The sequence below is a fragment of the Leptonychotes weddellii genome, chromosome 6, assembly GCF_054177405.1.
Source record: "Leptonychotes weddellii isolate Sample4059 chromosome 6, ASM5417740v2, whole genome shotgun sequence".
Classification (NCBI taxonomy): domain Eukaryota; kingdom Metazoa; phylum Chordata; class Mammalia; order Carnivora; family Phocidae; genus Leptonychotes; species Leptonychotes weddellii.
Genome location: NC_138374.1, coordinates 104440898 through 104451368, shown reverse-complemented (window position 1 = coordinate 104451368; position 10471 = coordinate 104440898). Strand labels below are relative to the sequence as shown.

General features: G+C 49.3%; 1 pseudogene; it reads left to right on the top strand.

Moving 5' to 3' along the window:
* The first annotated feature begins 2619 nt into the window (after nt 1-2619).
* On the top strand, nt 2620-3975 carry LOC102727234 (glyceraldehyde-3-phosphate dehydrogenase pseudogene; annotated as a pseudogene).
* The last annotated feature ends 6496 nt before the right edge of the window (nt 3976-10471 follow it).

Here is a 10471-nt window from a genome sequence, read left to right as displayed (position 1 = left end):
GTCCGGGACTCCAAAGCATGCTAATTTTATACAAACTGAATGCAAATGAATATAGAAAACTATGCGACCCTGAATTTACTGGAAATCAGAGGCTCTCCTGACGGGAAGACTTACAGAAATTTTGGAATCTACTTCCCAAGAGAAATTTAAAAATAGAGTGGCCCCCAGTTGGGGGCTGGGGAGGGACATAGTTGGAAGTCATTCAGAGGAAGGAACACAGTCTGGGTTTCTGTGTCGTTTCTAAGTGACCCAGCAAAAGTCAGAGGAAGAGAAAGCATCTGGCCGCCAAGCCTTCCCTCTTTCTCCTCTCTTGGCGCTGAACTCTGGCTCAGCTCCATGCCCTGCCAAAACCACCCTAGAGTGTACATCTTGGAGAGCAGAGCACCCAGGCCATTATGACATCTTTGGAAATGGGCATTTTATTTAAATCCCACTTCCCATGACAACACTCCACTATTCTCTTCTCCCCTTGCATGTCCTACATTGACCTTCTTCTACTTGTTCCTCATTGGGTGTGGCTGGTCAAGGGAACAGAATATTCTGGAACCTGGCCGGGGGGGCGGTTTTAGGAAGTCTGGATGTTCATATAAAGAGGACCTCAGAGGATAGCTCTTGGATCGATCAACCCAGGCACGAAGACTCAGGCATCTCATTTCCAGGCGGAGGGAGAAAAGGACCACTCTGAGAAAGGACAGGGGAGAGGAATATGGCTCCAGAAGTAACAGCCCATTCTTCTGATCCTAAACTGAGATGTTCTGAATAACTTCAAAAGGGAGTAGCTGCCCTCTTCTTAAAGATTTCAAGAAAAGAAAAGATTTTTCCAAAATATTTCCACTAAATATGAGTTAAGATTGACCAATAGTTTGGGCATGATAGAATCAGCACAATCTGATTCCTTTTTTAAAAAGATTTTATTTATTTACTTGGGAGAGAGAGAGAAAGAATGCATGCACACAGACAGGGGGAGGGGTAGAGGGAGAAGGAGAAGCAGACTCCCCGTGGAGCAGGGAGTCCGATGCGGGACTCGATCCCAGGACCCTGGGACCATGACCTGAGCCGAAGGCAGACGCTCAATCAACTGAGCCACCCAGGTACCCAGCACAAAGTGATTCTTAAAAGAGAGGAAGGCAAAGGATTATTGACAAGAAGAGAGAAGGAAGGAGTAAAAAGTTTTTAAATTTTCTTTTGAGATAGGAAATCCCGCAAGTATAATTTATAGGGGCTAGAAGACCTCTCCTGCCCCCTCTCCCGGACATTTCCATCTCTACATTCTCTACATTACGGAATTTGTTCTTGGTCTTAACACTCTATCTCTCCCCCTTAAAATGATGATCTCTCTAGAAGAGTAACTCATAATTGTCTTATTAGTCAGTTATATCTTATCGTAATGCAGGACTTGGTGGGAACTGATATTTATTGAGTCCTTATCATGTGCCCATTATGTTCCAGGATCTTAAAAATCATGAGTACCTGCTATAATGTGGGCACGGTGCCCGCAGCAGTGAGCCAGGGAATAGCAGGCACCCTCCTATGGCCAGTCGTTCCTGGCACAGTGGTGACTAGGCACCAACACTCACGTGGACCAACACTCCGGGGACACCTGGAGTCCCTGAACCTGTGCCCCACCAACAAGCACGAACGGACCTCAGAATCCTGCTCCCTGCCCAGCCAGCCAGGGACTTCCTCCACCCTACTTCACATAGGACCCCAGCAGCAGGCCTCCACTAGCTGCTTGAGAGCCTTGAAGTCATGGCCTCTGCCTTCTGCTCTCCCAGATGGGATAGGGTGGAGATGGAGGGTAGGGTGGCAGGCAGGTATGTTCCTGTTCTTTTTATTTTTTTTTTAAGATTGTATTTATTTATTTGAGAGAGAGAGAGTGAGAGCAAGCTGGAGGAGGGAGAGGGACAAGCAGGCTCCAAGCTGAGCATGGAGCCCGACGCAGGGCTCAATCTCATGACCCCGAGATCATGACCTGAGCCGAAATCAAGAGTCAGATGCTTAACCGACTGAGCCACCCAGGCACCCCGGTCCTATTCTTTTTAGCACTGTGATTCTTATCCTTGATTCTCCCCCTGGCTTAATGAGTTGTTTGGGGAGAGTCTGACTTTATATTTGGGAAGAAGAAGAACAGAAATTTTCAATCTGAAAGAATTTTAATTTAAAGTACATTATTTTACTCAAGTTTCGTGTTTTATGGATGGGCAAATTGAGACTCGGAGAAGCTTAGTAATGGTCCCTGGCCACAGTGGCAGAAGTTAGATTTGAACTCAGCTTGTCTGATTCCAAAGTCCTTGCTGGTTGCACTACGCCAGTGTTTCTTAAACTGAGTTGCTCCTCAGAATCACCAAAGGATTGTTAAAAATACAGATTCCCGGTCTTGACCCCAGGCTTCTGAATCCCTCTCCAGGGGCAGGGCTCAGCAGTCTGTGTTTTCACACAGCCCGGGTGTGGGTGAAGTTGAGCCAAACCGGAGATACGCTCCCCTGTGGCTTGCAGTGGGAAAGACCAGAGGGTAAGTTGAGAGGGGACGCTGAGGGAATGAAGGGGGGAGAGAGAAGGGGACTTCTGTGCTGTTGCCCAGGGCTGGCCCTGCCCAAACAATGCCGCCTGTCACTTAGTAGTTGAGATCCTGACGTTGGGCCTGGAGGACAATTAATGACATCAAGAAAAGGCCTTTCCAGTCAGCTGTTTTCCTTATATCTCTACTGTGGAAAGGGGATATCATGCCTGTGGAATTCAGCTGCAAAATTCATCTCCAGATCTATTTTTAAATTCTCCAGAGACGAAGAAAGAAAAGCCTGTCAAGGTTCAGAATGTGCTCATCATTTTCCTGACTTAGGAAAACTGCCTTGATTTAGTGCTCATTGCTTGCAAGCCTGCGCTCACAGACAAATGGACTGAGTGTGAGGTATACGGGCAGTGGGGGAGCCTCAGCCGAAGGAGACTGTGTCACAGGGAACTCTAGATGGCAGGAGAGGGGGCTCCCCTTCTCTCACTTCTCCTTGGCTGTGCCCAAGGTCCAGAGCTGCCTCAGGCCTGGTGATCTGAGCACCTCTCCCAGGGCTCCTAGTAGGAGACTTGGTGACAGTCCCTTCAGAGGCTATTTAATGGATCTGATAATCTGAGGGAAGAAGTTGTTTTAAAGATGATTAAAACTGGGCTCTCTGCTCCTCTCCATTCGACAGACAGCCCCATCTTCTGGTGCAGGGCCAGCCATGTCCCCGAGACACAATGGAGAAGATCAGAGTACACAGATTTGGCCATATTGGGCACCTGGTCACCAGGGCAGCTTTTAACTCTGGCAAAGTAGATATTGTCACCATCAAGGACACCCTAATTGACCTCCACAACATGGTCTACATGTTCTAGTATGATTCCACCCACAGCAAATTCAACAGCACAGGCAAGGTTGAGAACGGGAAACTTGTCATCAATGGAAAGCCCATCTCCATCTTCCTGGAACAAAATCCCACCAACATCAAATGGGGTGACACTGATGCTGAGTATGTTCTGGAGTCCACTGGGGTCTTCATCACCATGGCGAAGGCTGGGGCTCACTTGAAGGGTGGGGCCAAGAGGGTCATCATCTCTGCCCCTTTTGCTGATGCCCCCACGTTTGTGATGCGCATGAACCATGAGAAATATGACAACTCCCTCTAGATTGTCAGCAATACCTCCTGCACCACCAACTGCTGGGCCCCTCTGGCCAAGGTCATTCATGACAACTTCAGCATCGTGGAGGGACTCATGACACAGTCCGTGCCATCACTGCCACCCAGAAGGCTGTGGATGGCCCCTCTGGGAAGCTGTGGCATGATGGCCAAGGGGCTGCCCAGAACATCATCCCTGCTTCTACTGGCACCACCAAAGCTGCAGGCAAGGTCGTCCCTGAGCTGAATGGGAAGTTCACAGGATCTGGCCTGCCACCTGGAGAAAGCTGCCAAATACAATGACATCAAGAGGGAGGTGAAGTAGGCATTGGAGGAGCCCCTCAAGGGCATCCTGGGGTACACTGGGGACCAGGTTGTCTCCTGTGACTTTAACAGTGACACCCATGTGCGAGTATGCACATGCACATCACTCACTGGCTAGGAGCTCTCTTGCCCCATCCTTCCCTCCATCCCAGACCTGGGTCCCTGTGTTTAGGGATGGTGGGACTGATGCTGCATGAGCTTGTGTTTGACTCATTTTAATTGGAGGTCATGTGGATGACCAGAAGTTGTGCCTCAGTATAATGAACTTGCAAAATCCCAGACCACCTGCTGCTCTCTGCCTAACCAATTCAACCAGATGTAACTGGTTCCCCTATGGAGCCTCTGCTCCCAACGGTATCCTCCCTGGGTGGTCCACCAAAGAAGACCCAAGGGAGAAGCAGCGGCAGGTATGACTCTTCTCCCCAGTTCAGCTTCCTCACAGATAATGTTCCTTCCAGTGTTTGTCGTTTGTTTTTAACCATATTCTTCTAACTCCTTGAAGGTGTGAATAGCTAACCCGCTACAAACTTGGCTGACACAAACAAGTGTTAGTGTTGTAATTAAACTAAACTTACCCAACAGTCAATAAGACTTGCAAAATGATAGGAGGCATATAGGCATTACTTTGCTTCCTGGTAATTAATCCTGGTGGACATCAATAAGCCCAACTACTGCCTTCCCAAGTACCATACTTCTCAAGCTGCAGCCTTAATAGAGGCTTTTCCAATTCTTAGATATTAGCTGGACTGTCTAGTTTTGTGTTGGCTGGACACCAACCAACATTTCTTTCCTATTGGAGGAGAATCTCCCAGCATGTAAGGTCTTGGTAGGTGACTATTTTGGAGACTAAAAAGTCCAGGTACTCCTTCTCTCTATATTCAGGTGTCCAGGTCATCAGCCTGACTCAATACAATATATGTGCCAAGACTTCAACGTTGAACAAGTATCACAAAGCGCAGAGGCACTAGAATTCTTTCACAGTGATGAGGGGTCCATACCAGGCCATTCTGGCTAAAAGCATCTATTGTGCTTCCTGCTTCTTTCCTGCAGACTCACCCCATACCTCTTTCCAATAAATTCCCCTTTGGGTTACAACAACAAGACACTGTTTCTGTTTCTCGTTCCTGAAATCACTCCCAAGGTTGTGGCAGGCACTATCAGTAACCCACCCAATAGCTGCTCCACCCCTTTGTTGCTAATAGAACCCCAAGGTTTCATTCGTGTACATCCAGCTGGTCCAAGTGGATGGATCATGATTGGTCAGTCCCATCCTCTTGTCCAGTGACCTGTGAGCCAGTTCTGGCCAAAGAGACCCAAGAGGAAGCTGCTAGATAAAAGCTTCTGGGAAGATTTTCCTTACCGATTGTGCCCCTCCCTCATTCTTCCTGCTGGAGAAGCTGCTACAGGGGAGAAAAGTTTGGAGTCCCTGCAGCCATCTTGCCATGATGAGGGGACACAGCGGCAGCTGTGAAGAAGGCAGAGAGAGAAGATAGAAGAGCCGGAGTCCTTCATGACCTCCTAGAGACACCACACCAATCCCAGAACCACCTCCCTCTGGTCTATGGGTTTGCTATAATGAATCAGCCCATCATTTAGTTCTTTATTCCAAGTGTTGTGTTATTTGCAGCTGAAACATTCATATATGCTGATTCACTAAATTTCACTGCTTTCCCAAATCATTAATCACACGTTATTGGAGCTAGATGACATCTGGGAGATCAGCTAGCTTCGAACCACTTTGTAATAGAAGCAGCTGAAGCAGATGAGTAGGCAGAACCAGAAGAACCCGGACCTCCTTAGTCCTACCCCATGGCAGATTCCCCAATACCCTGAGGCCTGAGCACCCACCACAGGGGCACTGGTGGGCAACCACAGGGACAGAGCCTGAATCCTGGTGTCTGAAAGGTGTGGGCAAAGGGGCAGAAAAGAAGGTCAGAGTGGACTGGGCTTGGACAGGTCTGTGTCCCGAGACACCTGAGACACCAGAGCCTGAGGAAAGGCGAGATGTATTTCCAGCTCATTCTGTCAGGGCTCACTCACACAACACACACAGGCAAACACCCACCCCCCCCACACACACACATACACACACATACACACCTTCACCCTGGGCTCCACTTTCCAGCCTCTTGAGCTTCTGGGACCTCCTTTTTCCCTACTGGCCTGGCACCAGGGTCCTCTTCCTCTCATGGATGAATGCTTTTTGTGGTTTTGGTTGGTTTCATGCCCTGTATTTTGCTCTACTTCACAGTTTTTCTTGCCCCTGTGCTTGGACCAAAGATAGCTTGAGGAAAGGCTAAAAATTAACTTCTGTACTCTGCAAAGCTGCAAAAGAGTGAAGCAGACCTAGTGGGGATAGCGGTCATGGAAAGCAGCTAGCTGGCAGAGATGCCCGCATGCTGTGATTTCTTCAGAGGCTTCAGAAAGACCCCTCTCCCCCAACTGCCACCCCAAATCATGCTTCCTTTGCCTGGGAAATCAGTGCTAAAATTCCACCATTAGAGATACAGTGTAAATATTCCACAAAATGCCCCACAGCACTTCTCAGGGTGGATGAATTCTTATGATCCTTTCAGGAGGGTAGACATCAGGAGGGATGGGAGCAGTGTGATGGTTAGTTCCATGTGTCAACTTGACTGGACTGCCCGGTGCCCAGATATTTGGTCAAACATTGTTCTAGATGTTTTTGGATGAGATGGACATTGAAATTGGTGGACACTGAGTAGAGCAGATTGCCCTTCATAATGTGGGTGGCCTCATCCAATCAGTTGAAGTCCTAAATAGAATAAAAAAACCAACTTCTCCTGAGCAAGAGAGAATTCTCCAGCCAACTGCCTTCAGACTTCATATGCAATATCAGCTCTTCCTGGTTCTACCACAGATGGTTTTGGGACTGGAACATGTGTGTGTGTGTGTGTGTGTATTTATATATATATCTATATATATTCTATTAAATCCATTCCTTGGGAGACCTTGACTGATACAAGTTGTGTATACCAGATATATTGGTGGGTCGAGGGTAGCATCAGAAGATTCCTTTCGTTGTACAGGATAGTCTCTGCAAGTCTGTCCCGACGACAGGGCACACACAGGGGACCAAGAGGGCAGTGGGGACAGTTGCATCCTTCCAAGGGGAAAAAAGCCAGGGGAAGAAGAGGTCAGGAAGGAGAGTGGCAGGTATGTCAGGCCACAGTAGAGGACCTAAGCCATCAGGGTGAGGAGTGAACAGTTACATTAGTAGTTGCCACTAAGAGTCACTAGAGGTTCTTGAGGCAAAGAGTGGCCACTAAATCCGGTGGCTCTGTGGCGGAGGGACTGAATGAGGGGACTGATGTCAGGGACTCTAGGGAAGGCACAGTGAAAGGCTGAGCGTGGGCATGGGGTGTTGGGAGAAAAATCATGAGAAAGGAACAAAGTAGAATCCAAGTGGCCAGGTCCCCAAGGACATGATGGGGGAATGCTGACTCCGTGAAAGGAAACTAAAAAGTGAGGCCAGGGAGCTGGCTTGTGGGGAAGAACTAGTGAGTATAAGGTGCTGCTGGTAGGTCATCCAAGTGGAGATATTATTGCAATTATTATTGAGAATATAGTCTCTACCAGGCACCATGTTAAGCCCTTTGCATGCATTATCCCATTTAGTCCTCACAGCCTCCCAAAGGGTTGATGCTATTATTATCCCCATTTTACAGATGAGGAAACTAAGGCTTAGAGAAGTTAAGTACTTGCCAAGTTCCCACAGCTAATAAGAACCCAGTTTTCTTGCTCCAAAGCTCCTAACTACCTCTAGGTTCTCACACTTGGGCAAGAGGTCAGAAGCTGGTTGATGGCCACAGGGATGACAAGAGGGGTCTTAGGACTATCTGGGGCCTCCAAGGAAATTTGGAGGAGGAAATGGACAGGAGAACTAATCTTTATTGAATACCCTTAGACAAGTCACTTAACTATCACCATCTGTCAGTGAGCCTTTAATCAGACCTCTAGGAGCAACTTCCCCTTTCAGCAGGATTAAAGTGGGGTCTGGAGTTGGGGTCAATGTCCCACCAACAGCTCACTAACCACAGCACAGAGTCGCCCTTACCTGAACTCAAAGGAGGCCCCTTGCTCCTTCCACTTTCCAACTCAATTCCCCAATTTCTATTTTTTTTTTTTCTAACCAGGAGTTCTTTTCTAGTTGTGAATCTGGACAGCAGATGCAGCAGGAGTGGGGATCAGCTTTGGGGGTCACTATAGTTTTCAATTATTCCCTGGGGAGCTTCAGCGACAGTCTGGGATGGGGAGGCATTGAGGAGACAAGAGAGCCAAGAGGATGGCCAGAGAAGAAGGGGAGATGTTGGAGACAGAGAAACAGGGAAGGAAGGCTTGAGGGCACTGAAGCCACAGAAGCATTCGCCCTCTCAATTCTCGCTTTTATCCACTAACAACCCCACCCTGAGCTTCTGGACTCCTTTTTCATCTCCTAAAAGAAAAGAAACTCAAGAAAACACTTGAACTGAAACTAAATTGATCCCTTTTCCCTCAAAGCCAATCCCATGGCTCTGTCTCCCGGGGACCGCCTTCAGTGCCCTCTCCTTCCACATCCACATCTCTGCAGGAGCCAAGAGCGGACCAGTTCACCTCAGAAGCTTCTCCTTTGTCAGGCCTTCCCTGTGACCCCATGAGAAAAGGGGTGAACCTTGGGAACCTGGAGGAAAGTTCCTACTTGCCTACCTTCACCCTCATTCATGGTCTGGGGAGAAGAGGTGGGGATGAATGGCAGGTACCCCACCTCGGTCCTTCCTGCTTCGAGTCTGTCTTCCTCACCCAAGTCTGAGTTCCCAGAGCCCAGCACACCTGGAGTTCTTGACAAGTGTTTGTGGGATAAATGAATGAATGAACAAACATGAAATCAAAGGTGCCAAGGGCAGAAACTGCTGGATGGAGGAGCCTCCAGTCTCTCCGGCTGGTACAGCGGAGAGTCACGGGGCTCTCCACACCTCCAAGGCAAAGCTCTGAAAACCATTAGCTCTGACTCAAGCCCAGCTTCCGTGGAGTGGGCTTTAGTCTGCCTGCTGCAGAGGTCACATGCTGGGTGCCCATCCCTGGGACCAGTGGCCTTGCCTCCGGTCCCCAGCGCCCCCAGCCAGGTCCAGGCTCAAACCTCCTGCCATTGTCCTGTTTGGGCAAGGGAGTGGGCTGGAAGCTCCCAGAAGGCGGGGACTTGGGCTCACCACCTGTGTACCCTCAGGGACGGGCTCGCTGTAAGTGGTGGGTGGATGGCAGGGGGAAAAAATGGCCACACAGCTGTCATTCAGGCCACACGGCAGTTCTGGGAAGCAGATGAGGAAATAAACGTGGGCAAAGAACTTAGGAGACTTCTTGAAGCTCTTTTGGTAGCAGAGAGCTGGGGTTGGTTCAAATCAGGTCTTCTGTTCTAAAGGTCATGTTCCTTCTAGCAACCCGAAAAACTCAACTCCCTGGAGCGGGGAGCCATGGTGTCCCAGAGTCCAGGCAGTTAGCGCTCCGCTCCTCTCCCCACCCAGGCTGAGTGGGGGAGGACAGCAGCTCCTTTAGGTCTTGAGGTGGCTCACCGACGTGTCGCTGAAACTGGGTCTCTGTGGCCTCTCAGATGCCAGGATGGGGAAGGGGCGACTCCTTCAGAGACCTACAGGGCCTGGGTAGGGTCTGGATCCCAAGGGTGGGCCTCCTGCTTCTACCCCAAACCCTGAGGGCCTCTTCCTCTTGCTGGGGCCTGGGGGCCCACAGCACACAGCCAGAGGTCAGGCCACACCCACGCTCTGGAAGGACCCAGTGTCCCATGGGTGAGAAGAAAGGCAGAGCCAAAGAACCTGGCAAGGGGAGACCCTGGAGCCCTTGATCCCAAAGCAGGGTGAGCACGTGGGCCGACGCAGCCCCTACAAGCATGCTCGGGTGTCTGAGCGGCAGCTTGAAAGGGCCCCAACCACAGTCAGCCAACTCCAGCTGAGTCTGTGCCTTGCCTTCCAGAGCTCTGTGCCCTTGAGCAAGTCACTGGACCTCTGGGAGAGCCCTTCCCTGTGATCATCAGACACTCCAGAAGACTCTGATGGGCATCGAACGCGAGTGAAGCACCGCCCAGCAAAGCAGACGAAAGAAACAGAGACAAAACATTCGATTAACGTTTGTTAAATGGAACTGTTCTTATTTCTAGCCAGATGTTGAGTGTGCAGCTTTTACTTAGTTGGATTTGGGTTAATATTCCCTCATATTTTCTCATTCTCTTTTTTAATTTGTACTTGAGTGATTGGGGAATGACAATGAACATTAATTGACGGTCTAGTACGTGCTAGATTAGTCCTTCTCAAAGTTTGTTCCCTGGACAGATTGTACCAACAACTCCTAAGATGCAAATTAGAAATGCAAATTCTTTGGGCTCACCCCAGATGTACTGATTCGGAAACTCCGGGTGGGGCCCAATGACTAGTATTTCGGTAAGTTCTCTGCTGATGCTAGCGCATGCTAAATCCCCTGTCCTAAATGTT